General features: G+C 35.3%; 1 non-coding gene across 1 annotated transcript; it reads right to left on the reverse strand.

The window, feature by feature from the left end:
- Window positions 1–3,699: 3,699 nt before the first annotated feature.
- TRNAT-UGU (transfer RNA threonine (anticodon UGU)) lies at window positions 3,700–3,771 on the reverse strand. The gene has a single exon. It is a non-coding gene; the product is annotated as a tRNA-Thr (tRNA).
- Between the last annotated feature and the right edge of the window lie 2,184 nt (window positions 3,772–5,955).

Below are 5,955 nucleotides of genomic sequence, written 5' to 3' on the forward strand. Positions count from 1 at the left end.
ATCGAAGATCTTGGACAAGAAAAAGTGTGAAAGATAACTTGCGTTATGTAGTGAAACCAGCAAGAAAATAATCACTATTATTTTTAGCCCCACGGTGGGCGTCAAACTGTTTACCGTAAAAATGGTAATAACAATTAAATTTGTTAATGTGACTCTAAAAATATGTGATTTATTTTTATGCTAGTTGTTTAAGTAGTCGATGCTAGATATGTGAAAATAAAGGATGAAATGTGAGCTAAAATAGAGTTATAATCAAACCGAGGGGCTAGCTATTCGGGCCTCGGACTGACCGATGAGGGGCCTCGAGGTCGATGCCTGAGCTCGGGCTCGAGCTGTCGGGGGTAACCGGGAAGGGACTAACAGTTAGAATATCATTAAAGGAGGCTCTTTATGGCCGATATCAAGCAATAAATGAAGAACAAGTATGAAAGTAGTAAGCAATAACGATATCTTCGAGAATGTATGTTAGAGAGAAAAGAGATAGAGTTGTTATTGATCTTGTGTAGAATAGTTGGAGCAACAGAGTTTACAAAGTGCCAAGGATCCCCCTTATATAGGAGGGGATATCCAAACATGGTACAAGAGTGCATTAATTATAAAGGTGTGGAGATGGGACGGCCAGACGCGATACCAGGCTCTGCCAGTGTTGTCCATTCATCTTGGGAACTCCCCTCTCCCATACTATAGCCGTTAGTATGCAATGCCCCCCGGGGCCGGTACCCGATGGCTCCCGAGGGTAGGTTTCGACCTTGACTTCGAGCCTCGAGAAGCATGCCCGCGAGGAGACCTAATGATGAGGAAATCGGGCCCCCGGTTTTACCGCATACATTTGGCTTGTTTAAAGCAGTTTTAACTTATTTTAAGTCTTTTTTAAATTTACCAAATACTGAAAAAAGTTATAAAAAAAAATCTTAAAAGCCGATTTGACAAGCTTAAAAGCCAATCTAAACATCCTCTAAAACCCTTAAAAGCTGTTGCGGATGTAGCACTCGACACCAAGTTCATCCGAACCCAATACTTCCGATACAAAGCATAAATTTATGTATAAATATCAAATAAAATTACAATAAATAATATGTCTGAACTCATAATTTTAAGGTTGAACCTATAGAACTTAAATCCTAAATTCATCTCTCATTAAAAATTGAACCTATAGAATTTATATCTTGGATCCGCTTCTGGACACCAGAAGACTAGGCATGGATAAAAGAATTGAGCCATTTAACAGCTAGAGGAAAAGGCAATTTCTGTATCATGAGTTAAAAATATTAAATATATACACGTCAGAGAATCTATAGAGTGAATCAGTGATCATATCTTGACTTTCGAATGGCAACTTGACTGAATAGCAAAAGAATTAACCATAACGGAAATGTCACAGAAGCTATAAACCGTTGCATGAATCTTGTAAATTTTGAGTTATTATCTTCACTTTACCATGCAAAGTTGAAGTCGATGTCAAGTTCCTGTCATAATACTGTTTCTGAATGAAAATAATGAGGGAATTAGTGATTTAGGTGTCAAAAATATTTGGAGAAAAAATGGTTTTAATTAATACAAGGGGGAGTTGATTTTTGTTTTAATTTTTACTTTGAAAAAGCTATTATACTAAAGCGTGATGCGGAACTTCAAATTATATATGTTCTAAACATGGACTTATCTTTTGTTGGCGTGTGATTACTAACATCGAATGAAGGCAAAATTAAGTTCACCTTGTTGGTCATTTGACTTGGACACACCTTTGTCTGGCATTCTGCGGATTAGAACATTTGATAAAAATATTACTTTTAGTCCGCAACACAAACTATTTATATTCGATAATCGAAAAAGTGTATAAAATTTGTGTAATTTTTGTATGCAACATACATAATGTGTGTGTGTGTATATATATATATATATATATATATATTTCGACTATTATTTTGAAAGCGGTTATACAAAATAGTCCAGCCCATATTCACACAAAAATTTGTATTGGGCCGCCCCAGATATATAGACAAGACAACAATACCAATTTGGACAACCAGCTATTGCCTATTGGGACATTTGTATTTATACCCGCTTTTTGTGTCATGTTTTAACTTGTGTCCGCTTTGCAAAAAAAATTGCAAGCGTACCCGCTTTTTCGCATAATTTCAGCATACGGGACTGAAGTAGCAAAGACAATCACGCAAAACTTCAGCATTCTAGTAGACGGGCCTGAAGTTCAGCTCTAGAGCTGAAGTTTTTGTTTTGTAATTGTCGAAGTAGCATACGGGGCTGAAGTAGCAAAGGCAATCACGCAAAACTTCAGCATTCTAGTAGTCGGGCCTGAAGTTCAGCTCTAGAGCTGAAGTTTTTGTTTGTAACTGGCGAACTCAGCTCTAGACCTGAATTTTTGTTTGTAAACTTCAGCTCTAGAGCTGAAGTTTTTGTTTGTAAGCTTCAGCTTTAGAGCTAAAGACTTTGTTTGTAAGTTTCAGCTCTAGAGCTGAAGTTTTTGTTTTGTAACTGTCGACTTTTGTTTGTAACTAGCAAACTTCAGCTCTAGAGCTGAAGTTTTTGTTTTTGTAACTGGTGAACTTCAGCTCTAGAGCTGAAGTTTTTATTTTGTAACTGTCGAACTTCAGCTCTAGAACTGAAGTTTTTGTTTTTTGTAACTGGCGAACTTCAGCTCTAGAGATGAAGTTTTTGTTTTTGTAACTGGCGAACTTCAGCTCTAGAGCTGAAGTTTTTGTTATTATTATTATTTGTATTTGTGAGAAAGTAGTATATGCATATGTCCCTGCTTTTCTAGTTTTTGCACTGATTTCTTAAGTGCATTGGCGAAAAAGCTTAAGAAGAATAGCACTACTTTGGAGAATCATCATCGAATTTATGTCTCTCCAAGTGTTGCCTTAAAACGTGAGAAGGATGAACCGCTTCGAGTCAATATACTCTTCAAGCACATTTAGGTAAATATGAATTGTGATTAACACAGAGCACTTAGAACTGAAGTGTAAATTCCATGATCGATTGACAGTATAAGAGATTTCATGACGCTACATACAATAGAATGAAAGAGGAATTCTTATATTCCCTGGAGGTTTTAATTTGTTCCCATTGCTTTTTCGTTCACAGAAAATGCTTAGTGGCAACACTGCGGTGATTGCAGAAACAGGGGATTCATGGTTTAATTGTCAGAAGCTGCATTTTCCTGAAAACTGCGGGTAAGCTAGACTCGACTTTATTCTGAATTGTGCTTGTGATAAGACGTATATGCATATGTCCCTACTTTTCCAGTATTATGAACTAAATTAAGCACCAACAACAAAAGAAGAAGAAGAAGACGATGAAGGAGGAGAAGTAGGAGGAGAAAGGGGCTGAAATTATTTAAAAAGTGGGTACAAATTAAAAGTTTTTAAAAAAAATAGGTATAGATTAAATGGGGGCGACCAAATAGGGCGCCCCGTGTAATTTTTACTTAGCCTATTACAAGCATTCTTATCTGACGTTATAAATGTTGTGCTCCTAATCTCTATATTGAATCAATTTTCTCATTGGAGCTTACGAAGCTTAAGAACGACATCGTCTTCTATCTTTACCTGTTATCAATAAAAGAAAATCCAGCGGTCCAAAGACTTACAACTAAAACTAAAGAAACGAATTTTGGGGAAAACAAAACATGTACAAGAAATCTAAATGGAACACAAAAAAAGGATATACAAAGAAAAAATAGAATGCCCCCATGCAGGATCGAACTACAGACCTTCAGTTTACAAGACTGACGCTCTACCACTGAGCTATAGGGGCTTATTTGTATGTTATGAGTCATTAGAAAATTAATTGTATCATAGGTCTGTAGGGTTAATTCCACAAGTGGTCATATAACTACGGCTTTTTTTTCCACTAAAGTCATACAACTTTGTTTTCTCACACAAAATTAATATAACTATGATTTTTTTCCACTAAAGTCATATAACTTTGTTTCTCACACAAAAATCATATAACTATGACTTTTGTTTACTAAAGTCATATAGCTTGTCTTTTCACACAAAAATCATATAACTATAAAAAAAAATTAACCAAAATCATATAATTATGTTTTCTCACACAAAAATCATAAAACTTTTACTAACTCTGCACAAAAATCATAATGATCGAAAAATATAATTTTTCACTAGTATTTTCTTATTTTCAGCCTAATAAATAATAATCCAATTAAAATAGGAATGACTCAACCTGACCTGGCTCACCCTACCTAATACTCATCTATATAAATTAAAAGTTGGGTCACTCCTATTTACCAAAAGTGAATTCTTCCACCATAAAAAATTCAATTCGTAATACATGAGATTCTGATAAAAACAAATAAAGAAATAAAAGGTATAATTAGAGAGCACTTGAAATAAAATGCTATAAATTTGAATAAAAATCTCGAAAATAAAAATGAAAAATAGAAGTATCATGTTTGAAGGATTTAGTATTCACTTGTAATATTATTTTAATTTATATATATGAGTATTGGTCGGGTGGGCCAGGTCGGATTGAGTCATTCCTATTTTAATTGGATTATTATTTTATTAGACTGAAAATATAAAAATAAAAATCTACAAAATAAGAAAATATTAGTGAAAAATTATATGTTCCGACTATGATTTTTGTGTGAGTTAGTAAAAGTTTTATGATTTTTGTGTGAGAAAACATAATTATATAATTTTGGTAAAGAAACAAAATCATAGTTATATGATTTTTATGTGAAAAGACAAAGTTATATGATTTTAGTGAAACAAATTCATAGTTATATGATTTTTGTATGAGAAACAAAGTTATGTGACATTAGTGAAAATAAATCATAGTTATATGACTTTTGTGTGAGAAAACTGTGATGACCCAAAAGGTCATTATGTCATCATTTATTTTAAAAGTAAATTCTGCGTTCCTAGGCCTTAAAAATCTCTTTCGACATCACCTCGATTTGCATGCGTAGTCTGGGCGCGTAGCCAGAAAGCCATATTGTGAAAATCTGTGGAAAAAAATGATGAATTTTGCCTTTAAAATGAGTTTGAGTTGACTTCGGTCAATATTTTGGGTAAACAGATCCGGACCCGTGATTTGACCGTCCCGGAGGGTTCGTAGGGAAATATGGGCCTTGGGCGAAGCCCGGAATCGAATTCTGAGGTCCCAATCCCGAGAAATAAATTTTTGAAAAAAAATATTTTGCTGAATTAATTATGAAGCAAAGAAGAGAATTTATGTTTGAAACCATTGGTATCAGGCCCGTATTTTGGTTCTGGAGCCCGGTACAGGTCTTATATATGATTTGAATCGAACCTATGAAATTTTGTAAGAAACGGACTTGAAATGATGTGAATCGGACCGTATTTGAGAAAATTGGAAAATTTGAAGTTCTTAAGAAATTTCATGATTTTGATGCTTCATAGTTGTTGATGTTATTTTAGTGATTTGAATGCATGAGTGAGTTTATGATGTTTTTAGGTTGGTGTGCACGTTTGGTTTGGAGCCCCGAGGGCTCGGGTGAGTTTTGGATAGGTCACGGGGTGGATTTTTGGACTTGGGAAATTGCAGGTTTCAGCTGTTCTATTGCAGGCCTGCAGGCTTCGCATTTGCGAAGCCTGGCTCGCAAATGCCAGGGCTGAGTCTCAAATGCGAAATAGCCCAGGTCAGCCCCTCCTCGCAAATGCGAGATTTTCCTTCGCAAATGCGATGCTCCCTATTTGGGCATGTTATCGCAAATGCGACTGTTTGTTCGCAATTCCGACTTCGCAAATACGAGCTTAGCAGAGCCTGGGTTCGCAATTGCTGAACCCTGATCGCAATTGCGATACCTGCAACCTGTAAGTTCATAACTTTGACGCATTTTCAACCATTTTTCACATCTTCTAAAAACATAAACTCTCTAGGGCGATTTTTCAAAGGAAACTTCTCTTCCTAATCGATTGTAAGTGATTTCTAACTAGTTTTCTTCAATCTTTA

The sequence above is a fragment of the Nicotiana sylvestris genome, chromosome 7 (genome assembly GCF_000393655.2).
Source record: "Nicotiana sylvestris chromosome 7, ASM39365v2, whole genome shotgun sequence".
NCBI lineage: Eukaryota > Viridiplantae > Streptophyta > Magnoliopsida > Solanales > Solanaceae > Nicotiana > Nicotiana sylvestris.